This window comes from Cupressus sempervirens, chromosome 1 (assembly GCF_028749045.1).
Source record: "Cupressus sempervirens isolate cs-2001-9-10 chromosome 1, ASM2874904v1, whole genome shotgun sequence".
NCBI lineage: Eukaryota > Viridiplantae > Streptophyta > Pinopsida > Cupressales > Cupressaceae > Cupressus > Cupressus sempervirens.
Window position 1 is genome coordinate 643,175,886 of NC_143118.1, and position 20,882 is coordinate 643,196,767.

Here is a 20,882-nt window from a genome sequence, read left to right on the forward strand (position 1 = left end):
TGGTATTCTCCCCCTTTAGTTATATCTCCCTTATTATTATTTCTCCCCATTTTTGACACTTATCTCAAAGGGTGCTAAGGAGTAATACCATACTTTGCCAAAAATGTGTTGTTGACCTCCATAATCATTTTAAGAGCTACATCCCAATTTTCCAAAGCAATTTCTAGTGATTTATGTTGGATGGTAGTCTCTACAGCAAGATGTACAAGTCCATCTAGTGTAGCAAGATTAGGATTTTTTTAAAAATAGTTTCAGCATAGACTTACTCTTTGTGGAGTACTTTCAAATGTGGGGTTACAGAAGATTGTATCTGCATTAATTTGGCCTTAATGTTGGCCTCTTCACTTGCTAGTGTAGCTAACTCCTTTTGTGTGTGAAGCGATTGTGTAAAATGCTTCTCACTTTGAGCTAGATTAGTGGGTAGTTGCATGCTAGAAATCTTGAGATTACTCTCCAAGCTCAATATTCTCTGGCCCATCTCTTGAGTGAAATTGGAAAAATCACACAGCTTGTTGTACAATGAGAAGATATTCTCAAGTGCAGGTTTGACCTTTTCAATTTTCTTGGCCAATTCTACCTGTGCAAGTGCTATATCACTGGATATTTTCTCATTTACCTTTCCTTGAAACTTCCTTTTAGACCACTCCATAAGTTTGACATTTGTATCCTAGTCTTTACTTGTCACATGGTCAACAATGTCAGACAATTGTTCCATTATAGGCTTTGACTCATCTAATGATTGCAAGTTGAAGGTGTCCATAAAGATGTCCTTTATCTCATGTAGTGCTTGTTATATTGTGATGACTAACCAGGAAAGTACTGTACATACTTCATAAATAGTGGGGTTTGGGGCATCGCCATATTATGGCCGACATATTATTGCCGACATATTATGGCCAACATATGGCTGACATGTTATAACCCTAAAGCAGTTTAATACTTGTATAAAAGGGCTTAGGGTTGGGTATTTTTCATAATGTTGTGATACGAAATTGGTTCTTGCGGCGGTATTGAGCTATAAGGGATTACGGATTGTAATAAGATCAGACTTGCTATTTGGTGGACGTAGCCCAGGGATTGGGTGAACCACGTTAAATCTTGGTGCCTTGTGTTCATTTATGTGTGTTCTATTATTTTCTGTTATTGGTTATATTTGCATGTAGTTTTTATTTCTGTCCGTGGTTTATCCTAACAAGTGGTATCAGAGCCAGGTTGTCTTTCAGTTATCCTCTGCAGGAAAGTCTCACGGTTAAGTGGGAGTCTCATAGTTGAGTGGGAGCAATGGCAGATGAGGGTAAGTTGAGGGTTGATAGGTTTAATGGGCAGAACTTCCAGTTATGGAAGATGCAAATGGAAGACTATTTATATCAGAAGGATTTATGGAAGCCGTTGGAAGGAAAAGCCAAGAATCAGGGAACTATGTCAGAGGCTGAATGGGATCTTTTGGATAGAAAGGCACTCAGAAGCATTCAGTTATGCTTGGCACCATCGGTGGCATTTAATATTACAAAAGAAAAGACAACATAAGATTTGATGAAAACCCTAGCGACACTGTATGAAAAGCCCTGCGCTTCAAATAAGGTATTTCTCATGAAGCATTTATTTAATATGAAAATGACAGAAGGTGAATCTGTTGCAGATCATTTAAATGAGTTTAATACTATTACTAGTCAATTATCTTCTGTGGGTATCAATTTTGATGAAGAAATTAGGGCTCTCTTGATTTTGTGTTCTTTGCCTGAAAGCTGGAATGGCTTGGTAATGGCGGTGAGTAATTCTGTTCCTGGATCTAGTACCCTAAAATATGATGATGTGATCGGTGTTATTTTAAGTGATGAAACTCGTAGAAAATCCTCAGGTGGATCTACATCAGGAAGTGCTTTAAATGCACAAAGCAGGGCCAGAATGACTGAAAGAGGAAGTAACTCTGGAAATCGTGGGAAATTAAGAGGAAAGTCAAAGGGGAGGAGGTCTCAATTGAGAGGACCAAATGATTGCTGGTATTGTGGGAAACTAGGGCACAAAAAGAAAGATTGTTGGAATCGAAAGAAAAATGAAGAAGATAAATCAGATGGAGACAAGGAGGCAAATGTGGTAAGTAACAAATCCGAAGAGGATGCTTTGCTTCTGTCTTTAGAGAGTGTTGACGATTCATGGGTTTTAGATTTTGGTGCTTCATTTCATGCTACACCTCATAGAGGTTATTTCATTGATTATGTCCAAGGGGATTTTGGGCTTGTTTATTTGGGGGATAATGAACCTTGTCAGATTGTTGGAAAGGGAAAAATTAAGATTAAGTTTCAGAATGGGAATCATTGGCTACTACATGAGGTAAGACATGTTCCAAAACTAAGTAGAAATTTAATTTCAGCAGGGCAACTCGGTGATGAGGGTTGTGTAGTTACTTTTAATGATAAAAATTGGAAGGTTTCAAAAGGTTCCTTTGTAGTAGCAAAAGGTGTGAAAGTAGGAACCTTATATCTTTGTACAGGTCATATTGTTCCTTCTACTTTGATTGTTTCAGAGAAAAATGAATATTCAGGAACAATTACTGTAGTTGAGCAGGGAGAACAAATAACTGCTGTAGATTTTGATACAGTGTTGTGGCACAATAGACTTGGGCACATGAGTGAGAAAGGTATGAAAGTACTTCATTCAAGGAAAGTTTTACCAGGTCTAAAATGTGTGAATATGGATTTCTGTGAAAGTTGTGTGTATGGAAAACAAAAGAGAGTGAGTTTTGTAAAGACAGGGAAGGAAAACAAAAAGGAGAAATTAGAGCTTGTGCATACAAATGTATGGGGACCAGCCCAGGTATCTTCCCTTAGTGGCTCTCATTATTATGTTACATTTATTGATGACGCAACTAAAAAAGTATGGGTTTATTTCCTTAGACAGAAATCTGATGTATTTCAAACTTTTAAGAAATGGAAATGCTTGGTTGAAAATGAGACTGGTAAGAAATTAAAATGTCTCAGATTTGATAATGGTGGTGAGTATTGCAGTCATGAATTTGAAGATTATTGCTCCACTAATGGTATTCATAGACAAAAAATTGTTCCAAGGAATCCACAGGAAAATGGAGTGGCTGAACGCATGAACAGGACTATAATGGAGCACGCAAGGAGCATGAGGTTGCATGCTGGGTTGCCCTTACACATGTGGGCAGAGGCTGTCAATACTGCAGTATATTTGATTAATAGAGGTCCCTCTACTCCTTTGGGCTGTGGTATTCCAAAGGAAGCATGGACTGGTAAGAAGGTGAGTTATTCTTTTCTCAAGACCTTTGGTTGTGAAGCTTTTGCTCATATAGACTCTGAAAATAGAACCAAGCTAGAAGCTAAATCAAAGAAATGTGTCTTTGTTGGATATGGCATTAATGAATTTGGTTATAGGCTTTGGGATTTTGAAAATCTTAAAATTATTAGAAGTCGGGATGTCATATTCAATGAGAAAGTGTTGTACAAAGATTTGTTGAAGCAGCATGAGAAGAAAGAAGATGATTATGTAGTGCTGGATGATACTCCAAAAGCTGATGTTCCAACCATTCCTCATGATGTGCAACAACTGCAACAATAAATACCACACACACCAATGAATGTTAGACGGTCAATAAGGTAAATTAGACCTCCACAAAGGTTTTCTCCCTCTTTGTATTCTATTTTACTTACTGATGCTGGTGAACCTGAAAGTTATGATGAAGCTATGTAGGTGGATACTAAGATTCAATGGGAGTCTGCAATGAAAGATGAAATGGACTCTTTGCTGAAAAATAAGACATGGGATTTGTGCAAGTTGCCTGCGGGTAAAAAGGCTTTACACAATAAATGGGTTTATAGGTTGAAAGAAGAGGAAGGAGGTAAGAAAAGATTTAAGGCCAGGTTAGTTGTAAAAGGATTTGCACAGAAAAAGGGAATTGATTTTGATGAGATATTTTCTCTTGTTGTTAAAATGACTTCTATTCGTACTGTTTTAAGTCTTGTGGCTACTGAATATTTTCATTTAGAGCAGATGGATGTTAAAATAGCCTTTCTTCATGGTGTTTTGGATGAAGAAATATATATGGATCAGCCACAAGGTTTTGAGGTCAAAGGTAAGGAGAACTGAGTGTGCAAATTGAAGAAAAGTTTATATGGCTTGAAGCAAGCACCTCAGCAATGGTATCTAAAATTTGACAGTTTTATGCATGAGCATGGATATAATAGGTGTCATTTAGATTACTGTGTTTATTTTAAGAGGTTGGATGATGATAGCTACATTATTTTATGTTTATATGTTGATGATATGCTTGTAGCTGGGTCTAACATGGATCATATTAAGGGGCTGAAATGCCAATTAGCACATGCATTTGCTATGAAGGATTTGGGGGCAGAAAAACAAATCCTTGGTATGAAGATTTGCAGAGATAGGAAGAACAGAACATTGACGCTATCTCAAGCTGATTATGTTGAGAAGGTGTTGCAACATTTCTCTATGGAGAATGCTAAAGCTGTCAGCACACCTTTACCTGGTTATTTGAAATTGACTAAGGAGATGTGTCCCAAGACACAGGAAGAGGAGGATAAGATGTCCAAGGTACCCTATGCTTCAACTGTAGGAAGTTTGATGTATGCTATGGTATGCACTAGGCCAGATATTGCACATGCAGTGGGAGTCATTAGCAGGTATATGAGTCATCTAGGATTTGAGGATTGGAATGCTATCAAGTGGATTCTCAGATATTTGAGAGGAACATCCAATAAGTGTTTACACTTTAGGGGCTCTACTACTGATTTATAGGGCTATGTTGACTCAGATTTGGTTGGGGATATTGATACTAGGCAGAGTACTATAGGTTATGTCTTTACTATTGGTGGGGCAGCTGTGAGCTGGGTTTCTAGGTTACAGAAGATTAATGCTCTCTCCACTACAGAGGCAGAGTATGTTGCTACTACAGAGGCAACCAAAGAGATGATATGGCTTCAGTTCTTCTTGGAAGAATTGGGACATCCTCAGAAGGATAATTATTTGTTCACAAATAGTCAGAGTGCCATTCATCTTGCTAAGAATTCAGCTCTGCATTCTAAGACCAAACACATACAGTTGCGGTACCATTTCATTCGGTCAGTTTTGGAGGATGGATAGTTAAAGCTGGACAAGATGCATACCAATGACAATCCAGTAGATATGTTGACAAAGGTTGTAACAAGGGAGAAGCTGAACTCCTCTTTAGCTTCAATTGGTCTTTTAGACTGAACATGAATTAAAGAACAGTAGAGTCCAGGATGGTTTGATCCAGTGGGAGCCCCATGTGGTAGTGGTATTGCTACAGGATCAGTCTCCAAGTGGGAGATTGTTGTTTAGTGTGGAGCCTGATCAGTCCCCAAGTGGGAGATTATTAGATTGTGGTGATTGATCAGGAAAGTACTGTACATACTTCATAAATAGTGGGGTTCGGGGCATCACCATATTATGGCTGACATATTATCGCCGACATATTATGGCCGACATATTATCGCTGACATATTATGGCCGACATATTATCGCCGACATATTATGGCCGACATATGGCTGACATGTTATAACCCTAAAGTGGTTTAATACTTGTATAAAAGGGCTTAGGGTTGGGTATTTTTCATAATGTTGTGATACGAAATTGGTTCTTGCGGCGGTATTGAGCTGTAAGGGATTACGGATTGCAATCAGGTTGTAATCACTGGATTGTAATAAGATCGGACTTGCTGTTTGGTGGACGTAGCCCAGGGATTGGGTGAACCACGTTAAATCTTGGTGCCTTGTGTTCATTTTTGTGTGTTCTATTATTTTCTATTATTGGTTATATTTGCATGTAGTTTTTATTTCTGTCCGTGGTTTATCCTAACAGTGCTTGCTTATGTTTATACTCCTTCCTAAATATTTCTTGTCTTCTCCTTCTATTTAATGCATCTTGCATCTCTGTAATATGCTCAATGGTTATAGTCTTTGAGTCATAAGAAGGTATGACTATCTCCTCATCTAGCTTAGGGTCTCCATAGTGAAGTACCTTGGCCACTTTGGTTGAGCTCAAGCCTAGTGTAGAGATTTGCAATGATATCACCTCAGTGCTTGACTTCTGAAGAGTTTTTGTAGGAATGCCAATTTTTGGTAACTCTACCAATGTCTGAATAGCAGCCTGCTCCTCCTCTTTTGATGTATCCTCCTTTTCCTCTTCTATTTTCCCTTGATCAATGACAATTAGTGGGGTTGTACCTGTTGTCTATACTATAGGATCAGATGTGGCAATCTATCCTATTTGCACTATTTTTGTGTCTTTTCCTTCTTCTGCACTCGACTTGTGAATGATATCAATTGTGATAGATGTATTAGCTATTTTAATCTATGATGGTGGTGGAAGTATGATGGGGACACGACCCAACAACAGAATGGAACCAACAGAAAGGGAAAATTATATTAACTAAGAAAATAAGCTAGTACAAACAGTGTAGAGAAAATAAACTTCAAAACATGCCCTACGGGCTTACAATAGCATAAATCTGGAGAATATTTCTCCCTTTAGCACCTCCTCTCAAGCTCCAATCCGAACTGCCTTTTACAATGCCAGAAATCTCCTTAAATAGACCCCGAAGGGTTAAGGACTAGGAGTACATTCTAGAAACTGCTAGTAGGCATCCACTAACAAAATAGAAGGTTCCGAAAGCTGCGTTAGAAGTCGGTACAAATCTAGAAGAATCCAGAAACGATAACCAAACTTCCGGGAGGCATAACTTTTGAACCATAGCTCCGATTGATGAACTGTTTACATTTTCGAAAAGCTCTTGAAGCGCTCTATAGCCCTATGGACAAGCTTCACTCGTCCCCCATTTTTTGACCCTTTTTGAGGTCATTTAATGCCCCAAACCTGACTTTGAAGCATTCTTAGGAGGTCTCCAAAACCCAAAAAACTGCAATAACTTTCAAACTATGGGGCCTTTTGACTTGATTCTTTTTTTGGAATGCTCTAAATCACAATTTTATTCATCTGGCCAAGTCACACCTTCTAGGTCACCAAAATGATGGCCAAATTGCATGCTCCTATTTTTTCGAGATTTTCAAACGCACTGATAGTTGAACTATGAGAGTTGGAACCTTTATTTGAGCCAAATGGGTATCCAAAAATGTAAAGACATGAAACAAAAACTAAGTCTAAGTACATTTTTTTGGGTGACACATGATCGCCCTTATACCTCTGGATGCTCCTGCATCAGACACCCAGGATAGATTGAAAAGTGACCCTGTCACTTTATGGATGGTAGAGGAAATCCCAAATGGGAAACCTCAGCTGCTGAAATCCAAGTTGAGTCCTCGATCGGCCATCCTTTCCATTTGACCAAATACTCTTCATACTGCCTGTTTCTAGTACTCCTACCCACACGATGATCTAGAATGTCTTCTATCTCCTCCTTCTTAGAAGCAGGAATTGGACATGGCTCTAAAACCAGCTCCTCATCTGCACCATCATCATGATACTCTGTTAAATCTGCAATGTTGAAAATGGGAGAAATGTGAATACCATCTGGTAGCTCCACCTCATATGCATTTCCTGAGTTATGTTTCTTCAAAACTTTGCAGGGGCCAAATCTCTTCATTTTCAGCTTGTTGTAAGTACCAACTGGAAATCTTTCTTTTCGTAAGTGCACCATGACAAGATCCCCTACTTGGAATTCCTTATGTCTTCTCCTTTGATCAGCCCTAGCTTTATACTCTTGATTCATCTTGATAATGTGTGCTTGAACCTCCTCATGTAGACGCTTGATGTGTTCAGCAAATTCCTCAGCTTCAGCACTTGTCCTCTCCCCTTGTTCTATCTTCCTCAATTCTGGTGCAGTCCTTGGGCTATTCCCATATACAATTTGAAATGGTGATTTTCCAGTACTCCTATTTACAGAGTTATTATAAGAAAACTTTGCCTGTGGTAGAATCAAATCCCATCCCTTGGGCTTATCTCCAACTAAGCATCTCAGCAAATTGCCCAAACTTCTATTTACCACTTCTATTTGACCATCAGTCTGTGGGTGATGCGTGGAACTGAATTTCAAATTTGTTCTCAACTTCTTCCATAATGTCCTCCAGAAATACCCCACAAATTTAGTATCTCTGTCAGATTCTATACTCCTTGGAAGACCATGTAGTCTTACCACCTCTTTGAAAAACAAGTTTGCAATATGGAAAGCACCATGAGTTTTGTGACATGGAATGAAATGTTCCATTTTGGAGAACCTATCCACCACCACGAATACTGAGTCATTACCCCTTTGTGTCCTTGGCAATCCAAGAACAAAATCCATACTTATGTCCTCCTATGGCCTTGATGGAACAGGCAATGGCTGATATAGGCCAGTATTTTGACTAAACCCCTTGGCAACTTGACAAACCTGGCAACTCCGTACAAACTTCTTCACATCCTGTGTAATTTGAGGCCAAAAATAATGTTCTCTAAGAATGGCAATGGTCTTATCCCGACCAAAATGTCCTGCCATCCCTCCACTGTGTTTCTCCCTAATCAGATTTTCCCTCATGGAACTCCTTGGAATGCACAATTGACTACCTTTGAACAACATGCCATCCTGAATCAAATAGTCTAACCACTTGGTTCTATCTACACCAACAGGTTCTTTACACGCTTTCCATGCTTCAGCAAAATCAGGATCCTTGGGGTACAAATTCTTGAGTTCATCAAACCCAACTACTTCAACCTGCATTATTGTAAGCAATAACTGTCTCCTACTTAATGCATCTGCAACCCTGTTAGATTTTCCACTTCTATGCTTCAACACAAATGTATAACTCTGCAAGAATTCTACCCACTTCATATGCCTCTGATTCAATTTACCTTGGCTATTTAGGTACTATAATGCCTCATGATCAGTATACAAAACAAATTCCTTTGGCAATAAATAATGCCTCCATTTCTTTAAGGCTTGAACTATTGCATAGAACTCTTGATCATAAACAGAATACTTCTTCTTTGCATCATTCAATTTTTCACTAAAATATGCAATAGGCTTACCTTCTTGGCTTAATACAGCCCCAATAGCGCTACCACTAGCATCACAATCCACCTGGAATACTTTTCTAAAATCTGGAAGTGCCAACACAGGCTGTTCAGTCACCTTCTTCTTTAGCAATTCAAAACTTCTCGTAGCTGCTGCAGTCCATTTGAACTCTTTTCTATCCCCTCTTATTGTATCAGTTAGAGGTGCACATATGCCACTGAAATTCTTAATAAACTTCCTGTAAAAACTAACCAGACCATGAAATGATCTTACCTTAGTAGCAGACCTTGGAGTAGGCCATTCCAAGATGGCTTTTACCTTCTCTGGATCCATTTTGAGACCTTCAGGTGATATAACAAATCCCAAATAGACTAACTCCCTTTTTGCAAAGACACACTTCTTTAGATTAATTAACAATTTCTCTTCCCTTAGCCTTTCAAGGACACTACGAATATGTAGTAAATGTTCTTCCAAAGTCTTGCTGAAAATTAAAATATCATTCAAATAGACAATAACAAATTTTCCCAAGAACTTCTTAAGTACCTCATTCATGAGCCGCATGAAGGTGCTTGGGGCGTTCGTCAATCCAAAGGGCATGACTAACCACTCATAAAGACCCTCCTTGGTCTTGAAGGTTGTTTTCCACTCATCTCCTTCTCGAATCTATATCTGATGATAGCCACTCTTCAGATCTATCTTTGTGAAGTACTGAGCTCCACTCAAGTAGTCCATAAGATCATCCATCCTTGGTAAAGGAAACTGGTACTTGATGGTTATCCTATTTATAGCTTGAGAATCTGTACACATCCTCCACTCTCCATCCTTCTTTGGTGCAAGTACTGCAGGTACTACATATGGACTCAGACTCTCTCGAATCAAGCCCTTCCTCAATAGCTCCTGAACCTATCTATTTAGCTACTCTATTTCAGTAGGAGTCATCCTATGAGCAGCCTTGTTAGGAAAACTAGCTCCTGGAATCAGATCTATCTGATGACTGATTTGCCTTACTGGTGGCAATCCATTTGGAACATTATCAGAGATAATATCTCCAAATTCCCCTAGTAAATCTGAAACTTCAAATGGTATTTCACTACTACCTTCTTTATCTTTCCTAGGAATCAAAGCATAGCACATACGCTGATGTTTCATGCCATCTAAAAACTTCCTTCCATCAACAAGACAAATCCTACCATTGCTACATACCTTTTCACCTTCCTTTTTCATGGGCTTCAATTTGTGGCAAACTCCATCCTTTATCAGAGAGTATGTGTTTGCATGTCCATCATGTATTGCATGTCTATCAAACTGCCATGGTCTACCCAACAATAGATGGCAAACATCCATCGAAATAACATCACAGAGAACTTCATCATGGTAACTCCCAATTTTGAATTTTACTAAACATTGTTCACTTACCAGGACCTTATGATCATCTTTTACCCAAGAAATTCGATAGGGCTGGGGATGTTTCTCCCTCTTGAGCTTCAACTTAGAGACCATCTCTTCTGATACCAAGTTATCAGTGCTACCACCATCAATGATCACATCACAACATTTATCCTCACACTTGCATCTGGTACGAAACAAACTCCTCTGTTGTCCTAGTTCATTCTCACCACTTAGTAGGACTCTTTCATTTACCAAGGTCTCTCCTCTTTCTACATCCTCTGAATGTGATGATTGTGCATCCTCATCCACATGAGCAACCCTAGCCTGGTCCTCAGCTCTCCTATCTGTCCTTCCTTGTCATTGAGGGCATTCAAAGGCATGATGACCTTCTTCATTGCAATGGAAACAGGTACCACGGAAGCCTCCTCTTCCTTGTCCACGTCCTCTACCTCTTCCTCTTTGATTTCCAAAGTCTTGATCATGGGAGCGGTTGAAACCCTCATTCCTCTGGTTTCTGCTAGTATCCACATCTTCATTTTTCTTTTGGGTTTCATTGCGGCCTCCAGATGATCTACCGCTTCCCCTTCCTCCTTGACCACATCCTCTTTGTCTTCCTTCAAACCTTTTATTCAGCTTCTCTTCAACTCGTAAGGCAAACTGGTATGCATCTTCAACACTGGTCATTCTTACCAAACTTAATTCCTCTTGGATGCTAGGTCGCAATCCACTGATATAACGAGCAACCTTCTCCTTATTTTCTTCTGCATGCCCCGCTCTAATCAAGAGTCAGTAAAACTCCTCTGTATATTCTTGGACTGATCTTCCTGCTTGCTTTAACCCATGCATCTTCTTAAACAGATCAAGCTCGTAGTCCACAGGAATGAACTGCTTCTTCAATTTGTCCACCATGCGATCCCATCTTGTGATCTTCTCCTTTCCTCTTCTAAGTCTTTTCAGTTGAATCTCTTGCCACCAGATTTTGGCATGGCCTTTCAGTTTGGCCTTTGCAAACTTAACCCTATCTGGGTCCCTTATATCCTCATACTCAAAGTATTCTTCCAGTTCATTCATCCAATCGATCAACTCATCTGGTTTCAAATTTCCCGAAAATATACCCACTTCAATTGTAGGTCTTTTCCCAAACCTAGTAATGGCCCTAAAAAGCCTTTCCTCTACAGGATTCAGAACTTCCTCGTCAACTTCCATTACTTCCTCTTCATTGTCATCCTCACTATTGTCATCTGCGGCAACATTTGCTCCTCTAAGAAGCTCCTCTTGCAATGCTTGTACCTATCTCTGGAGGGCTCTAACCTCCTCAGGATCAATAGCTCTGGCCCTTCCACCATGCTCTCTTCGTGGAGGCATCTTCTAACTCGAACCCACAACCACACAATCCTGGTGCAAACTGCCTCACAGTCGGCGCTCTGTCTACACACTCAAGAAAACCCGCTCTGATACCACTTGATGGGGACACAACCCAACAACAGAATGGAACCAACAGAAAGGGAAAATTATATTAACTAAGAAAATAAGCTAGTACAAATAGTGTAGAGAAAATAAACTTCAAAACATGCCCTACGGGCTTACAATAGCATAAATCTGGAGAATATTTCTCCTTTTAGCACCTCCTCTCAAGCTCCAATCCGAACTGCCTTTTACAATGTCAGAAATCTCCTTAAATAGACCCCAGAGGGTTAAGGACTAGGAGTACATTCTGGAAAGTGCTAGTAGGCATCCACCGACAAAATAGAAGGTTCCGGAAGCTGCGTTAGAAGTCGGTGCAAATCTAGAAGAATCCAGAAACGGTAACCGAAATTCTGGGAGGCATAACTTTTGAACCGTAGCTCTGATTGACGAACTGTTTACATTTTCGAAAAGCTCTTGAAGCGCTCTATAGCCCTATGGACCAGCTTTGCTCGTCCCCCATTTTTTGACCCTTTTTGAGGTCATTTAATGCCCCAAACCTGACTTTGAAGCATTCTTAGGAGGTCTCCAAAACTCGAAAAACTGCAATAACTTTCAAACCGTGGGGCCTTTTGACCTGATTCTTTTTTTGGAATGCTCTAAATCACAATTACATTCATCTGGCCAAGTCACACCTTCTAGGTCACCAAAATGATGGCCAAATTGCATGCTTCTATTTTTTTGGGATTTTCAAATGTACTGATAGTTGAACTATGAGAGTTGGAACCTTTATTTGAGCCAAATGGGTATCCAAAAATGTAAAGACATGAAACAAAAACTAAGTCTAAGTACATTTTTTTGGGTGACACAGGATCGCCCTTATACATCTGGATGCTCCTGGATCAAAGTATTAGGAGTTGAGTGCTAGTAGCTATAGAGACAGAATGTGGTTTTTGTGGATTCACCTTGTCTCTTGATGTGTTAGCTACTACCTTTTGTAGCTCATCCACATTGACCAATATAGGATTTGTGCATAATCTAGCTTGCTATGTTGATTGGTCAAGGATCTTTGTGAGATCCTCTATAGTTAGTGGATTGATGTTTTGACATGATTTGTCAGTGACATCCTTGACAGTTATTGTATCTGCAGGTGTAATGGTTAGGAGGGCTAGGAGGTGGCAATTGTGTTTGCACACTTTGTTCCTCTTGTTTTTGTTGCTCAGTTGTTGCTATATCTTCTCCTTTATCTATTTCCTCCTCTTCTTTTTCTTTCTCCTCTTCATCTTTCTTTTACTTCTTCTCCTTTCTCTTCCTCTTTCTTTTCTTCTCCTTGCTTCTCTTCCTCTTTCTTTGTTTTCTTTTCCTTCTCCACAGTTTTGTCTTCCTTTTCCTTTTCACTAGCCTCAGCCTTATTTACATCTTTATCCTATCCCTCTTCTTCATCTTTATCATTAGTCAACTTATAGATTGACTTCCACAATTTGGTGGATTTATTCACAACATCTCCAATTTTATTTTGCAGAATACCAAAGGCTCTGTACTTAGGTGCAAATTTTCCACCATGTTTCTTGTTAGCCTTAGTTATTTGACCTCTTGTCAGGTCTGGCATCACTTGTGCCAATGTGGACTCTCTAATTTTCTTCTCCATTTTCAGACAATAATGCCATTTTTTTCAATGATTTCATATAACTCCCTAGGCATAGTATTGTCTAACTCTAGAGGTTCATTCTTAAACTCTACCATCATGGCATATATAGATTCCTCTATCTTGTTTTGGTCCTCTCTACTTAACTTGTTAAATTGAATGCTTTTAAAATTAGTCAAATATGCATTTTTAACATTCTCACAATTTTTATCTATGGCTGATTTGGGAGGATGACTTATCACTCAGAATTGGCTGATATCCTCTATCTTAGTCTTCTCCTCATCATCAGAATTTGGCTGTGCTACATACTTTCTCCTTTTCTTTTGTGTAAGGCCTACACTGGTACCCTATTCTAGATCTTGATGAAATAAAACTGGTTAGGAGTTAATTGAGTTATGATTTACACTTTGTTTGATTCCAAATCATGATTTAAGGGATCCTATAGGAGACTAATGTGGATTTTGATACTCTCTCTAGTAACATTAGGTCGATAAGATAAGACCACATGGAAATGAGATTTAAAATGTTTAAGACAAGAACCTGACCATGAGACACTATGGATGATTTACTAGGCAGTTAGGAAGGATAAAATAACATTCAGCCTATTAAGAATAACTATGAGTATAGGTTATGATGGTAATCAAATACATGGATATGTTTGAAACTTGGTTCTAAATTATAATGACATAATTACTGAAACATTCTAATAGTTTGTGGAGTTAAATGTGGAAAATCACACAAACCCCTCATAATGTGATAAGGGGATATTGCTAGAAATGTCACTATGTTTGACCTTTATGTTTAACTTAATCAAAGATACTAGTTAACCAGTCTGCACATATCCATTTTATATTATTTTTATTATTTACTAAAGATGACTCAGAGTTTCATTGTTATGTGAGAAAGAGTTGTGATGATACTCTAATTGAAAATGATTTATACTAAGAAAGATTATTGTTGATACACATATTCAATATTTTAATGTTTTAAATATTTTATGAGAATGATAATGTCATGTTTTGAATATGCACTTAGATGAAAGTTAAATGGAATATGCTATTGCAATGTTTTATTGATAGTACTTAGAACAAAAATGATTAGATGATACTTACTTGTATATGTTAATGAGTAGTATGAGATATTGGATTTATGTTGCATGTGTTTGTATGGATCCTATATTATCTTAGTGGGTTACTAATGTTTAAGTTGAGTGTGCAGGAAAGTGGAACCATGGTGATTAATGGCAGAAACAAGGTTCAATCTTATGTGAACATGGTTAAGCCAAGGTGAATCTTTGGAAGATTCAAAACTTCGTTGTATTGTGTTTATTTCATACTGTGACTATGTATGAGTTTTATAGTTAGAGAGCTTGGTTGATTATAGACATGTCATCATAATGTGTAAAGTGTTTTTATGTGCATGTGCGTGCCATTTGACACTTGTATTGTCTATGTGTAAATGTCATGTCAAATAGGATTCTTTGGCATGAAGTCACTTAACCTAAGCCTAATCCTCATTTCAAAATCAACTAAACCACCTTGGAGAGTGTTAGGAAGAGTCACCTTTTTGATGGAATGTAAGTTACAAGTGATAGGAATTTTAGAGAGCCTAAGTGATTCTTAAGTGCTAATTTTGTGGAAACAAGTCACCCACAAGGTAATAGTATGGGTTGGGGGTTAAAATATAATTATAAGTGGGTCTAGGGGACCCTAAAAAATAGTCATTTCCAAGCCAATTCGAAAATCATATTGTAACATAACTTCTTTCCTCATTACACCACTTGGTTAAGTCCTCATTGGTGGAAAAACACAAAAGTAAAAGAGGTAGGTGAGGATGAAAGTGGAGGTCTTTATAGGGAAGTTGTGCCAATCTTAGGGATTCATTCACCCACTCTCTAATTTTAGAGACAACCAGGGAAGAAAAAACTTGGAACCCAAGCAGGATGAGGTCTTCTTTCCATTACCATAGCTTGTAAGCAGGTTAGTGCTTCATGCCATGCTTCTTCCTTGGAAATTGTAAGAGAGTGTCTTTTGCAAAATTGTGGGAGTGATATGGCATCTTGTATTGTACTTTCTTGTGTTGTGGTGTATTGTGAGTGTATGTATGGTTGTGAAACTTCTTGGGCCTCTGTTAGATTTTCTTGTTTTGTTGGATGTTGAATTTTGTTCATGGGTGTGAAGGCTTCACTCACCCTTGGGAGGGAAGATCAAGCCTAGGGTGAAGGGGTTAGTTGGGCTTGAGATATAGTTGAGAACCTTGGAGAATGGTCTCCATTGTATGCCATATGCCTTCACAATTTGTTATGGACAGTATGGAGAGTGATGGTGTGGAAGAAGGTTGATGAAGTATGGAAATTCAGTGATGCTTTGGTTGATGCTAGTATGATTGGAGGATGTTTGTGGAAGCCCCGAAAGGGCATGAAAACTTGATATTTGTGAATAGCCCTGAAAGGGCATGAAATTATTATTTTGTGAAAGCCCGAAAGGCATGGAAGTTATTGATTCTTGAAAGCCCTGAAAGTGCATGGAAATTGTTGTTACAATTGTTATATGATATGAAAAATCTCCTAATTTGAGAGCCCACCTTCACCCAATGTTTATGATTCCATGTGTGAATCATTGTGCAAGCCTTGGTTGCGAATTGTAAATGTGATGTTAAACTGAGATATTCATGTTGGTTTTTGTTATGGTGATGATGTTTGAGTGTAACCTGGTTGAGCATTGTTTCCCCTAGCACGGGGGTAGCCTCCTTGAGGCCTAGGTTGGGAGGTGAGCCTCCATGGTTCCCTAGTTGTTTCTCTTTTGTGCAGGTATTCTTTTGGAGAGTTTTGGAAACCTGATGTTATGGAGTCCATTTCTTTCTTAGGAGCAGATGTATTATTATTGTGTTAAGGAGACATAAATCCTCCTTGGTTATGTGAAAGAATTTGTATTGTAGAGTGTGGTGTTGTTTCTATTTCATATGTTCTTAGGAAGAGAAGTTGATGTATTAGTATTATATATGATCTTTCTATTGTGCTCAGATTGATAGAATTCATGCTTGATATTGTATTGAAAGAAATTTGCAAGGATCATATTAGAGAGGGTATGCTGCATTGATGTTGTTCCATTTATATTGAAGAGGAATATGCAGGAAGAAGATATTGAGTATCTTAAGATAAGAATAGGAATGAAACTAAGATTTACCACCTTGATATCTTATTTCTCTATTGCGTAAGGAATAATTCAGAAGTTTGATGTTTAATAGTGGAATTGATAATAAGGTATGCAATTGATAGAAAGAATGGAAGATAGTTTTAAAACATGGAATTGAATGATATTAAAGTAAATGATATATTTGATGCATTAAAAGTTAGCTCAATATTTCCTGAGTTCTATTCTAGATCTGATTTCCATAGCTTTAAGATAGTATACTAAATGGCATTTTGTTATTAAAATAGAGATGTAAATGTTTACAGCAAATAAATCATTCTCCAACCATCACTAGAACTAACAAATTAGCTAAGTATAAAAGAGACCTGTAGATGGATATGTGAATTCTAGAAAATGTATGGGCTCAAAAAAAAAAAAAGTCCCACTAATACAGAGTAATATTTTAATGAACAGGGACCTACCTAGGACTCTAAGAGATTGGACATTCCTAGCTAAAGCTAAATCCAAAATAAACAAAGAAACTATAAAACCAAAATGTCTAATCACTATCTAAGGAAAAATAAAATTAAAAGGTAGATATAATAATGCAAAAATAAATGTTACTTGACTTTTGGTCTAGCCTTGAATTCCAAGGCGCCACCTTTTCTTCCATAGCAATAAACAACCAAACTTATTTTAAAATGAAAAAAATATATCACAAAAGCAAGAGGGCATTCCATTCTAGGTGTTACCTTCTAAGGACATGGGGATAAGGTATTTAAGAAGTCATTAATTGCTGCTGCTATGTCATGATAGCCTTGTTCCCTTGGACAATGACATCTTCTTGTGTTTTAAGAAGGGAAATGAACTTTAGAAGGAAGGACACCTTGGAGAGTGCTCACTCTCCCTCCCATTTTCTTTCACCTACTAGCACCCACATAAAAGCGCCCATGTGCCCAGTGAATCTAATGAAAAGTGGGTGCATTTTGTTATGTTATGTTTTCAAACAAAAAAAACTTGCCCAAAATCAAGAAGACCTAAAGCATGCGCTTGGGAAAAAGGTAAGCTTAAATTGCATGATGTTGAGTGATAGGACAGCCTTTAACATACTCATGATGTAAGCCTAGACCCTTAGCTTAGGCAAGATAGGTATAATTAAGTGGTATCTATCAGTTGGTTTGAATCTTAACTTAGTTTTTGTTTGGAATTTAATTATAACATGTAAATTAATAAAGTTATGTTATAGTGGAAATTAATATATAAATGGGATGTGATGGGGGATCATTTAAATGGTTATATTAAGATATTTTTGAATTTAATACATTTGATTCTAGCATAAGGATGTAATGGGTAACTAGGAATATGTATTATATTGATCTTATTTATGTAAGTAGATATATATAATATTATATTATTTAGGAAGATACTATTTAAATTATGTTATATCATTTAGATATACCTTATATTAATTAGTGGTTATTTAGGTCGAGTGTAGCATAGATAAGATGAACAAGTAGGGCACTTAATTTTGAATATGAGTTAATGATTCCTTGATGTCAATATAAGGAGATACGAGATTGGACAGTAATCTAATCAAGATAATAATTACAAAATAACTCCAAGCATAGTAGTTTGATTTAATAATTGATACTAATAATGTTAGCATTTTCATGAAAAGATGCAAACTAAAGAGGTATAGGTGCTTGTAAGTTAACTCATAATAGTACGTATAATATTAATTAATGTAATGATAACCCAAATACTGACAGAGGCCAATTGGTTGAGGAATCATCCTCTCATTACAATTCCCAGTGCTATCGTCATTGCATTTATAGAAGTTAAGTCACACCGGCACATCAGAGTGTCGCAGTTTCGGTATAGAAGGATAATGTCTCGTAACCTAAACCCTAGGGTAGAGCCATCTTGATCCGTTGTGATCTTAAATGCCTCCCAGCTTAAATATGGATAGCGTATCCTTTACTCTGATCGATAAATTTAGTTAGGTAATTTTTGGATCTTCAACATAAACTATAAGATTAGAATGCTACACACACATCTAAATTATACAAAGTAACAAACAAGTACAACCATAACCTGACAGGAGTATAATTTCCCCTTCATGGTGCACCCCAGATCATTCAGTTAATCAAGAAATGTTAAGTTAGTTTACGAGAAACAAAAAAAAAGAAGTGTTGTGTTCTTCCATGTGTTTTCCATTAAAATTTATGGCATGACATTTTGCACTTCACCAGTCTACTTAGTGGCTTTCTTCTTTCCTTTTGTTTGTTCCTTTGTCTTTTAAGTAGTGGCCCTTGTGATAGCTCTTGTTGTTGGTGTAGGCTTGGTTACCTTCTTGGCTTTGGGCTGAGCTAGAGGTTGACTTTTAGCCTTTCTCTTCTTTTGCTTGGCTTTTGTTGATGCTTCCTTGGCTTCTTCTTCCTCGGCACTTGATAAATACCTTAGATCGATGAAATCTTTGCTTGATTGTTGTTGAAATTGATGCAAAAGGCTTTAGGGTTTCTCTTTGATCTCTTTTGCACTCTTCTCATTTTTGCTCTACATTCAAATGGTGTGAAAATTATGAAAAATTGACCTTATACCTTTCAAAACCTGGCACTAAATGCTTAGTGCATACAACTTTTCACTTGGCTCTTGAAGGTTTGAACATGACTTAGCTTCCATTGATTCTCATTTACTCGACTTCCACTAGATTTTCCTTTTACTTGGCTTCCATTGACATTTCCAACTCAGCACTAACTACCAACTTGGTCACTACTGGCAATTTAGCATGTACAATTATATCACTCAGCATCTAAGGACAACTCGACAATTTTTGCAAAAACTTTAAGTTTTAACTTGGCATCTTTATTCATGCTATCTTTTTCTTTGTAGTGCTTGTTTATCTTGGGATTGATGTATGATATAACTTTGTATATTAGCCCCATACACCTATCATTTCTTAGTTGGATGAGGTGTGACCACTTGACCTCTTGGGTGAAGTGATCCCTCCATTGGATGTGTTGGCTCCATCCCTTCTTTGCCATGTCCCATTCATCTCTGCCCTAATGTGTTCAACATCAACCTTCTCTTTACCCTTGCTGACTTCTGACTTGGATGCCTTGGCCCTTCTTGGGCAATACTTGCTGATATGACCAGTCTTCAAGGAACTAACATGTGGTTTGGCTTAACCACCTACTGTGGCTTCCTTCAAAATGTGTTCTAATGCAATTCTTAGGAATGTTCTCATACTCCTCACAATAGTGACAACTTTTCCTAGTATTGTAATCCCAATTGTAGTGGTGTGCATGATTATTTCTCCTTGCAAGCTAATTAAGTATCCACATAGGCTTTGATCTGCACTCAAAAGCTCTATGTCCATACTTTTTGCAATTGTAGCAGTGACCATCAAATCTTGGTGTTCTCGTGGTCTTGGTTCTATAGTCTTGTGTTTGGTGTCCCTACTTGTTGCATTTGTGACAGTGACCCTTGTTCTTGGGTTTGTCCTGCTACTGATTGGTCTTCCTACTCCTACATACATTAGCAGTGTGTCCCTTTTTACCATAAAATGACAAGTGGGTTTAGATTTCTTACCTTTGTCACTCCTTTGCTTTGAATTTTTGATGACTCTCCTTCTTCTGTGCTAGTAAAGCCTAGTCTTGAAGTGTCATTGTTAGATCTTGATGATTTCAGCAATTGTTCAAAGAGCTTGATGGCTTCACTTGATTTTTTGAAGCTCTCTGCTATCTCCTTCTCTCTTTTCAATTCATTTTTCAATTGTTCACTTTTCATTTTCAAAGTTGAGATCTCAATGTCCTTCATATTTAGCTCATGATGAACATTCATCATTTGGCTAATGGTATCGAACTGCAAGTTAGAGATTTTTGTAAGCTCCACTGACTTCTCCTCCAATCTATTTGTAAGGTTTCTTTTTTCATCCTCAAGCATAGCTCTATCCTCAATGGCTCTTTTCTTCTATTTAGTTATCTCACATAGCATCATGGCTTGCGATTCTTGCTCAATTTTGAGAGATCTTATCTTTTTTTCTTGAGCTCTATTCTTTTCCATCAATTTTGCTATTGTTGCATCAAATTCCTTGGAATCTCCATTGGTAAATGCCTTTGTGGTATCAATCTCCTTGTAGTGTGTGTCATTTTCAGCTATGGCTATATTCTTTCTTTTTTTCAAGTATTTTCTCAGTTCTTCTCAGACTTCCTCCAAATTGTGTAGAGTGAGGTGCACATCAATCACTAGATTATCTATGATCTTCCCAAGTTTGAAGACTTCCATCTTTAGATCTTTTTT